The sequence below is a fragment of the Pseudonaja textilis genome, chromosome 6, assembly GCF_049901715.1.
Source record: "Pseudonaja textilis isolate UNSWEBS1 chromosome 6, rPseTex1.2, whole genome shotgun sequence".
In the NCBI taxonomy this organism is placed as follows: domain Eukaryota; kingdom Metazoa; phylum Chordata; class Lepidosauria; order Squamata; family Elapidae; genus Pseudonaja; species Pseudonaja textilis.
Window position 1 is genome coordinate 42,836,922 of NC_141995.1, and position 10,989 is coordinate 42,847,910.

The 10,989-nt window shown below is 38.5% G+C and overlaps 1 pseudogene; it reads left to right on the plus strand.

The window, feature by feature from the left end:
- Positions 1 to 9,945: 9,945 nt before the first annotated feature.
- On the plus strand, positions 9,946 to 10,849 carry LOC113435660 (ribose-phosphate pyrophosphokinase 1 pseudogene; annotated as a pseudogene).
- The last annotated feature ends 140 nt before the right edge of the window (positions 10,850 to 10,989 follow it).

Genomic DNA, 10,989 nt, shown 5'->3' on the forward strand with positions numbered 1-10,989 from the left:
CTTACCAGGAATTTAGCTTCAATGCATTGAAAAGGACTTGTTTCCAGCAGGCATATATCAAAAAGTAGTTATTGTCTTTTTCTGCCTTTGATCTTAGCACTGTTAAGCAGTTTCTAAATATGCCTGGGTTAAGGTTTACTCTCAAATATTCGTTTCATTGAAATAAATTACAACCATAAGAAAGTTGCCATCACGTCCCTTTGCCTACTCAGAAATAAGTTTTGATTGGCTAACGTATATACGACTTCTTTGTCCCTCCTGTTTAACTGTGTCCCTGTCTCAGAGACTGCCTGGACATGTTCCTGCATCTTTCTTGACAATGTTTTTTCAGAAGTGGTTTACCACTGCCTCTTTCCTTGACTGAGAGAAGATAACTGGCTTCCTATGTTTGGAACGGGACAGGGTTAAGTGATTAAAAAAATATATGGGGGAAGCTATCTAAATATTTTCAAGACCACCATTAGAGAGAACAGATAAAGTTGAGCATAAAATGCCTGCTTACTTCCAGACAAGAATACATAGGAGTAAACTTTAATCATGAATCCACCAACAATTCTGTAAAAACAAAGACTGATTTGGCTATCAGATCTGTATTGTGAAAACCCAGATGATCATTGGATGGAAGCAAAAAAACACAAACCAGCTAACCTTCCTTGCTGCTATCTATCAATCACCGAGATCCTTTGGCCAGTTCTGGTAGCTCTAATTATGTGAGATTACAATTCAAGCCTGTTATGCTAGGGTTGATATTAAGTGCAGTCTATGTAAGTGGCCATAACTTACTAAGGAAAAAAAGCTACTTCCTCCTGCCTCTGGTGTAGCTTCTTCTGTTCTTACAGTTAAAGTTTATTATTGCTTTTCTTCTTTCTATCCTATGAAAAATACTTTTCTAAACACTTTTCTAAAGCAGCTTTTTTTCATTTCTAATTGATTAATTATGGTTCAGCTGTCGCCACTAAATGGAGATTAAAGTGCAATTGTTATCTGAACTACATATTCTGAGAAGCATCAAAAACAAAAAGGAGCAATGGGGTTTGGGAGAAAGAAAGCTCCTACTTTCAGAAGAGATTTTGCGGGAAACATATCTTTGCCAAAACAGAGTGGTGTCTCTTTCTCTCAATCCACCCACTGCAAGTATTCTTGAAACAATATTACTACTTTGATGATTTTCTGGTAAACCACTGATTTACAAATTTATTCTTAGGCAACATATACTGTATTTATTAAGAGACATCTGGCAGTGATCAGCTCTTTCCTTTTCCCTCTCTATCTTGCAATGAGACCCTCTATGGACATTCTAACGTCATATCAGACGGCAAGGAGCCATCCTGCTCTCGAGCTGAATGTAATGACCATGCTATTTTCCAAACACCATCAGCTGAAATCCAGATCACCAGCTGGAATGCCGGATGCAATGAGGGGTTTTTTTTTTGTTCTTTTTTGTTCTGTTCGTTTCTACATGTTCACCCAAGCCCCTTTCCTTAGGTTTTACCAGTTGCTGCAATTACATTTCACTTTTTAAAAGTGCTATTTATTTATTATTTTATTATATATATTTAATAAATATATTTATATTTATTTATAAATATACTGGAAACACAGGAACAGAAGCAAAGGAACAAGGACCATCTATACCTTCTAGTGTCTGTGCCCTTTGTCATGAACTTGTTCTTACCTGGGGTTAAATTTGCACAAATCATTCCAAACTATAATGTGATGTTCTGTGTCTTTGGTTTTGCATTACAGGTGTATAATATTTATGTTCAAAACAAGTCCTATAATGAGTAAGCCGTGATTATAACAATAATTCTAGACTAGGAACCCAAAAGCTTCTTAAGCCATCCTTCCCAATGTAATAATATTCAGACATTTTGACTACAACTCCTATACTCTATTATGCAGCAGCCATATTGCATGAGTTGATGGCAATTGCTGTCTTGCACATATGAAGAGCACCAAGTTAAGAAAACTTATACTAGTCCCAACTCCAAAATAGATGTAGTTGAAGCATTTTTATCTCTCTTAAGCCAAGAAAGATTCCTTAAGTGGCTGAGAGATAACAAGACAGAAAAGGAATTTGGGGGAGGTAAAGACTTGGCAGACACCTTTTGAATGGAAACATCTAGTTTTGTTCACAGTATACTAGAGATTTAAAAAATAGCCCTAGAAATGGGACAAGTTGACAAGGGATGTCACTATCAATCCTATTTGATAAGGTATTAAGCCTTAATGGAGTGATGTCCAGGAGTGAAAGAAGTTGCATGGCTTTGGTGATGGCCTTGTTGCTGCAATGCAGAATTTTTCCAATCTAGGCCTCTAATGCTACCATCTGAAGCACAGACACCATCTTTCATTCCCCACTTACTGAATTCAAATAAACGACATTTGAGTTATATTTCAACATTGGTGGCAGAAAAGCTTTGTCTCACCCAAAGGCAAATGTTTTAACTCTGCTAGCACAGAGTACAGATCAGGAAATGGAACTCAGGGAGATGGATTGAGTTGCCTGGCTATGGCAGAATCTTCATCCATCCTGCAATTCACCCAGTTTTTTGTTTTGCCAAAGTTGAGCAAAACACTTGCTATTGTTCAACACTTGCTCAAAATCAAATTCACACTCAATCATTCTTTATGGCTCTCTTTTAATAGAAACACCCCTACAAATAACAATAGATTTCTCCCTAGATTAGAACACACATATTCTTCAGGCTGAAACATTGAGTGCCATCCAAAGTTAGACAAAGGTCTCCTAAAGGTCCTTTTTGTTTCACTTTCAGGCTTTGTAACTTAAAATACATTTGATATATGATCCTCTTCAGGTAGCTTAAATGCCCACTTTTGATAAATTCATATTCACTTTATAATACAGATTATATTGATGTAATGCAGTGACTGAAGAAGTAGACTTGGACTAGATTTAGGTCCTGGTCCTACATCACACAAAGGTCCCTGAATGGCTCTGGGCTGGACTCTTAGCTTCACTTTCCACACGTGATTGTTGACAGCAGTTTAATACAGGAGTGGGAGGGATGTTTCTGCCACAAGCACTAGTTTGAGTCCCGCCTTCTCAAAGGCAAATAAATAAACATTAAATGGTCATCTATTAAAGTTGGAAGGATTATAAAACTCACTTTCGTACCAAGAAGAATATTTTCAGGCCGTTAAAATGATGACCTCTATTGGCCATTTAATTCCTTATTTCAGACTGACAGACTATGATAGAACATTTGATGAAAAATAATGACACTAATGGGAACTTTTCTAGGTAATCTGATACCTAAAATATAGAAAGAAAGTTTACGTTCCTTCTCTTAAGAATTATAATACCTATTCATCTGACTATATTTCTAAACTTTGTTGTAAATGTAAATGTACAGTGATGCTTGTTCATCTAAAATAAATATGCAGCTTCCTGCTTGGGTGCTGTTTAGAAAATGGGGGAAAACAAACTCCCCCTCCCCTAATTTTGCACTATTGCAAAGAGAGTTTCAACCATGTAGGTCTTCTGATGTACTACTAAAAGTAAATAAAAATGAAGTCAATACATGTTGATGGAGATTCTCAGCCATACAAGTCATACAGGTAGTTGTCCAAAGGTGTTTTTTTAAAGAGGCAATTGGACTTTCTTGTTTCAACAGGAAAGTTGCCTCTTGAAAAAGCACATTTGGGACTGAAGTAAATACAGTTTTGCAGTTGCATATTCCCTAGCACTTCAACAACTAATGGATCACAGATTTTAACAATCAAAGGATTTCTCTAAATCTAGGTTGTACATAATTTGGCTAGTTTGACTATGACTTCAGTGATAGAGAGACAGATACAGAACAATAGAAGAGAATATTTAAAGCTGAGGGTTGAAATGCAGGTCCTAGGTGGTCTCTGAGTTTGCTGGTTTTCTTGAAGATATTTCATTACCAAACTAGGTAATATCATTAATACTAGTCCTAGTCATAGCATTGATTATGTTACCTAGTTTGGTAATGAAATATCTACAAGAAAATCACTAAGCTCAAAGCACCAAGGGTGGCGGGGGGCAGGAGGGAGAGAGAGAGAGAGAGAGAGAGAATAGCTGTCTAAACTTTGGCCTGGTGTATTATGAAACCCCATGTTCTAATTTTCAGAACAGAGTCCTTACTACGAAGCATCATATAGTAATTCTTTCCCTGTTTTCAATGAATTGCAAATGACTTGTCATAGAATAAAGTACAGTATAACCAAATCCAGCTTTTCTTAGAAGCACCATGTTTAATATTTAAAAGAAGAAGCCTGCTGAATTTAAATACTAAATATGTGAGCTTGGAGTTCTTTGTTATATTCTGAACTTTCATGAATTTCAAATGGACTTCTGGCAGAATTTGATCATGCCACCTATATCTAAAATGGGAATAAGAAAAATTGCTTCTGACACAAGAGATTAAATACTGTAGTTGTGTTCCCCAACAGAAATGTGTGTTGCACCATGCAGTCCGTCCATATAATTGAACTTGGGTTAGTTACATATTATAAATCATTATACTGCTTGAAAACTCTTTTTTCTTCATCAACATTACCTCAGAAGTTAGGTGTCTAAATGCCAGCCATACTCTGAAAAGTGTTTGTATGCTTCCCATGCTACCTGGACACAGTTTTTCATGGGAATGAGAGGTCTATTCTGTATGCTTAATAGGGTTACATGCTTCCTTCCAGGATTCTGGACTTCAGTTCTGCCAAGGAAAAGATTGGATTTGGCCCTGGAAAATGGGGTGAAGCTCCTATATATTATATGCTCATTCTCTCCCTCCTTCCTGTTCTCCCTCTCAAAACAGCTGGAGTCCACCATCGCAATCCTAGGCTAATTTTGCAAATAAACTCAATGGAAAATTAAAACAATGTTCTCTTTACTTGGTTATAAAATGAAATGCAGCTTTGCGTGACACAAACCCATAGAATAAGCCATGCAAATTCAAATGAAAGACAGGAGGAAGGAGGATCTGGGTTTCCTAGCCTTAGGTCCCACTGTAGATCAGCTGGAAAGCAAATGCATCCAATAGGTCTGGCCTAGCATGCAATCTTCGGGAGAACATCCCCAATCCTCTTTAGTTTAATGTCATCCTCCAACAAATGAGTTTGTTTGGATGTAGCATGATGTTGCAGCATTTTACCCCTGCTGTAAAACAAAGGAACTACTGTATATGCATACCTCCAAATGTTGCTTAACCTTGCAAGAGGTTTTGTTCTGATACATTAAATACTGAAATTTAAACAAGTGTGCAATTTCTATCAACTGGAGAAAATATATGATACCATGTAAAGGCAAAGGCCAACTCCAGAATTGGGCAAGGCACAGGTACAAAGGAGAATATCTCAGTTTCTTTTTTAATAGTAATTGTATTACAAAGTACAACCATGATGCTTTAAAAAAACTGTAATACAAACTAAAACATTAAAAACTGGGAGTTGCAGCTCACAAAAAGAAAAGAGAAAAAAATAGAGTGAAACCAAGAAATATTAAAGAAATTATTACCCCTTTTATTAAAGTATAAATGATTTTAGTAACTTATCACCGTCACTTAAAATATAACAAATTTTCCCCTCCTCCCATATCCTATCTCTTATCTATATAAAAACAAATCTTTAAAACCATATCATTTCTGTCTTGATCAGCAAAAGTCCATTAAGGGTTTCTAGAGATAACATATATTTTAACTTGATCAAATAAACCAATTTGGTGTTCTTTCCTTTTCCTTTTAAGAATCTTGATCTTTAGTGCTTTCAAATAAATTCTAGAATTCGAATATTTTTTTCTTTGACCCCTCTCACAAAATTCTTCAAAACTTTAACAAGCCTCTTTTAATAAATCCAGTAAAGGAAGATTATCCAAGTCATTCTTTTGGTTTGTTATTTGCATACCCCTTTTAATTATTGAGACATCAGCTAGTTCCTTTTGTATAACCAGACATAGCATCATTTTCCATATCTTTGTTGTAATCTGTCATTTTTAAATCACTTTCAGATCAGTCTCTATCTTCTTTAGAAAAACTTGTTCATTTTCCATAACATCTTTAACCATAGTGTAGACCCCTCTCAGTGATAGGGCAATGGTGATGTCACTGACTAATCCTTTCAGTCCGGAAGCACCTTAAATGGTGCCTCTGACATGAATGGGATGAGGGACTTTCTAAAACCATAGTTTTAATCAAAGTTTTGCTATTTATTCCAGAAAAAAATTAAGTCCTTAAGCTTATATTGAAACATCTTTCGCTAAGTACTGAAGGCTCACCCAGTGCTCTAAAACCTGTTGACCCAACGTTCCTAATAGCCCAAAACCAGTTAACAAGCAACCCCTCCCCTCAAAAATAATTAGAAAAGGAAGTATGAAAACCCAGTATCCTTAAATAGATTAAGCAAGATAGCTATTTGCCCATCTCCCAGACCTCTAAACCCACTGGAGACCACTGTCTTGCAGCGGAACACAGGGACAACTATATGGAGCACTTGTGATTGGTCTCAGGGCATCTCCTTGTCCAGAAAGGAATTACAAAAAGCCAGTTTACTTGCTGAGTTCTTAATTTTGCAATAGTGGTCTTCAGTTCAGTATTTATCCCCCGGACTTCTGGGAATGTCTAGATTTTAGTGGATAAAATGGATACTTTATGTTTCAGGGATACACACTGCAAATAAACAAACAAACAATGAATGAATGAATAAATGAAAACAAAACATTGAATTCCCTTGAGGGCCCAACAAAGGACAGTAAAGTTTAATTTGCCTTGCATGTTTCATACCACATAAAATTAGACATGAAACACCTCTTCACCAACTCCCTGGGTAAAAAAAAATGAGTTGATCAGTGCACAGATAGAGTAGATACAGAAAGTCTATAGACCCCAGATAAAATGAGTTTTTGAGATGTAAAAAAATCAGACTAAGATAAATCATTTCAGGATTCTTTCCACATTTAATATAATATATAAGCTGTAAAATTCAATTGAAAAACTGAAATCTTTTAGTTTAGAGAAAATAATAAAAAGCTATAATAGTGTGGTTGCATAAAGATGCATACCTGTAAACTAATACTTCGTTAAGTATTGATTTTGATTTTCTGACAGCATTCAGTCTTTTCAGGTAGAAGCCTACCAGCATGGCACATCTTGCCTTGGGAATCTTTGCCCTCTCTTCCTAGCACAAGTGTTCCAAGTCTGTCAGATTTCGAGGGCAATTCCTGTGCACAGCCCTCTATAGGTCAGCCCACAGATTTTCAATTGGATTCAGGCCTGGGCTCTTGAGGGCACCATTCCAAAATTTTGATCTTCTTCTGGTGAAGCCATTCTTTTGTTGATTTGGAGGTACATTGGGTCCTGTTGAAAGATGACATTCCTCTTAATCTTCAGCATTTTAGTAAGGGCCTGAAAATTTTATGCCAACATTGACTGATATTTGGAATGGTTAATAATTCCCTCCACCTTGAGTAAAGCACCAATTCCAGCTGAAGAAAAGTAGCCGAAAGCTCAAGGCTGTCACCACCATACTTCACTGTGGGAATGGGGTACTTAGATGAGGGAATAGAAGGGCAGCTCATTAAATTTGCAGGTAATAAGGAATAGCCAATACCCGGCCTAGATGATAGGCTCAAGATCAAGATGAATCTTGACAAACTGGGCCCTATCTAATGAAATGAAATTCAATGTAGAGAAAAGTAAAGTCTTACACAGGCAAGAAAAAACAAAAGTACACATATATATTGGGTGAAATCTGGCTTAAAAGCAGTAAGTGTGACAGGGATCTTGGAGTCTTAGTGGACAATCAATTAAATATGAGCCAGCAGTGTGTAGTGGCAGCCAATAAAGCCAGTGGAATCCTAAACTGCATTAACAGAGGGATTCAAACAAGAACAAGTGAGGTACTAATACCACTCTATAAAGCCTTAGTAAGACCACAGCTAGAACACTGCATCCAGTTTTGGTCATCACACTATAAAAAGATGTTGAGACTCTAGAAAGAGTGCAAGGAAGAGCAATCAAGATGTTTAGGGGACTGGAGGCTAAAACATATGGTGAACAGTTGGAAGTATTTGGCATGGCTTGTCTAGTGAAGAGAAGGACCAGGGGAGACATGATAGAAGTGTTCCGATATTTGAGAGGCTGTCACAGAGAGGAGGGGTCAACCTATTTTCCAAAGCACCTGAAGGACAGACAAGGAATAATGGATGGAAACTGGTCAAGGAGAGATTCAACCTAGAAATAAGGAGAAATTTTCCAACAGTGAGAACAATCAACCAATGGAACAGCTTGCCTTCGGAAGTTGTGAGAGCTTCATCCCTTGAAGCTTTCAAGAACAGACTGGATAGCCATCTGTCAAAAAAGGTATAGGGTCTCCTGGTTAAGCAAGGGCTGCACTAGATGACCTACAAGGTCCCTTCCAATTCTGTTATTCTATTCTATTTTAATGATGCACAGCAAACGTACTTTTTGCACCAAACACATTTTCCTACATGCTTTTTTCAGACAATGTAGATTTTTGCAAAATGTAACCAGGCCTCAATGTTTTTCTTTGCAAGAAAAGGCTTGCGTCTTGCCATCCTACCTCACAGCCCAGACATATGGAGAATACTGGACATGGTTGTAGTACACAACCAGTACTTGCCAGAAATTCCTACAGCAGCTCTAAGGTTTCTATAGGCCCCTTGGCAGCCTGTCAGACCAGTTTTCTTCTTGTTTTTTCCTCAGTTTTAGAGGGGAGTCCATTTCTTGGTAATGTTACTATTGTGCCATATTTCTCTACTTGTTAACTGTCTTCACTATGTTCCATGGCATAACCAATGGTTTGGAATTTTTTTGTACCGTTCTTTTAATGTATAACTTCCAACAATGAGATCTCTTTGCAAGCCATAGTTTTTGCTATAAGAGACAACCGAATAAATATCAGAAAAATCCTAGTGGAACAGCTGAACTTTATATCAACTTGATCAGACTGACATTAACTGAAGGCAGATATGTACTGATATTTAACGTTGGTTAATTCTGAACACAGCCATATCAGTACTTATAAGAAGGCATGAACACCTATGCAGATTTTTATTTTTCCTTCTAAACAATGTGTTTTTCAATTAAATTGTACAGCTTATATGTTATATTAAAGGTAGAAAAAAATGCATTTATTGTGGTCTATTTTTTACATCTCAAAAGCCTGACAAGGATATATAGACTTTCTGTATCTATTGTAGATGCCCAGGTTACCAGTTCTTTTTCTAGAAGAAAAGTATGCCAGAATAAAATTGTTTTCCTAGGTTACTTAATTGTATTTTGCTCCACATAGGTAAACAGTTTTAAAGTGGGAAATCTCCAGGAAGATTCCCATGACCTTGTTTCCCATCAGCCAAACAAGCACAAAACGCCTTTAGAAAAGCTGCTAAGATCTGTGTTTTGAGTGGGCAAAAATAACCCTTTGGTTATTTGTCATGCCCAATTGCCATTTTTTATTGCTCTATTAATGCTACGTAGTTATTATTATTTCTCTAATTATTGTTTCTACGAAGAATCAAATTGGTTTGAGTTGGGTAGCTCTGTAAGTCCTAATTTTTTTTAAAAAATGCTCTCCTTAATGTGAGGTAGCCTAGGACAAGAAAAATGCAGGTTTGGTCATCCATCGAATTGTCTGCTTAAGGGATGCGCTGTTGCAGACCAGACGCGGTAATGTAATAAAGGGGGGCCCGGACCAAGATGGTGGGCTAGCGCACGCAGCCTGTCAGTCGCTGCTTGTGCGTCGTACTGTCTGTTCCTCTAAACAGAGCCGTTGTCCGGAAGACGGAGGCCATGCAACGCTGAGGCTGCTGCTGCTATTTGATCCCGAGAGCGACGGGCAGGAGGGCCGCAGGCAGACAGCGGAGCTGCTGCTGGTGCCTCAGGAAAGTGGCGGCCCTGCAAGGATTGCAAGTCGTGCACTGCTTGCTGCCAGGATGCGGCCAGGATGCCCAGCATCAAGATCTTCATCAGCAGTTTGTACCGGGAGCTGTCGGAAGATCGCGGACCTGGGCAAGGTCGTTACCAAGAAGTTCTCCTGCGTGGAGGTGGAGGTCGGCGACAGCGCCTGAAGCGAGGATGGCTACATCATGCAGAGCAGCTGCAGGGAGATCATCGGCAACCTGATGGAGCTGCTGATAGAGATCAACACCACCTAAGATCGCCTCAGCCAGCCACATCACGGCCATCAAACCTGCTTCTTGTAGGTGCGCCAGGAGAAGAGAGGCGGCCCGGATCTCTGCCAAGCTGGTGGCCATCATTCTCTCAGTTCAGGGCACAGAACACACCATCACTATGGACCTCCAGCCTCTCAGATCCAGTGTTTCTTTGATAACCTGTGAACAACTTGTATGCTGAGCCAGGTGTCCTAAAATGGATCAAAGAGAACATTGTTGAATGGAAACACTGCACCATTGTCTCCCCTGATGCTGAGGGAGTCAAAAGAGTGACCTGCATTGCTGAGTAGCTGAATATGGGCTTTGCCCTCATTCATAGTCCAGCGAGATGGACTGCATGGTGCTGGTGGGGGATGTCAAGGAACAGGTGGCCACCCTTGTGGATGAGATGGCATACACCTTTGGTACCATCTGCCATGCTGCACACAAACTTCTGGTACTACCAAAGTTTATGCCAACCTGATTCATGGGATCTTTTCTAGGCCAGCCATTTCCCTAATCAATCATAGCTGCTTTGAAGCAGTTATAGTCACAAACACAATCCCCCAGAAAGATAACATGAAACATTGCCCTAAAATCCAGGTGATCGACAGCTCCCTGATTCTGGCTGAACCCACCAAGCAGACTCACAATGGGGAATCTGTCTCTTACCTCTTCAGCCATGTCCCTTTATAATTATAGATGCTATTGCTTGGGTGGCTTTTTGAAAAAAAACAAATGGTTTTCAAATTCAATTAAAAATAGTGGTTCTTTTACACTTATATGCTGCTTCATAGTGCTTTACTCTCTAAACAGTTTACAGAATCAGCACATTG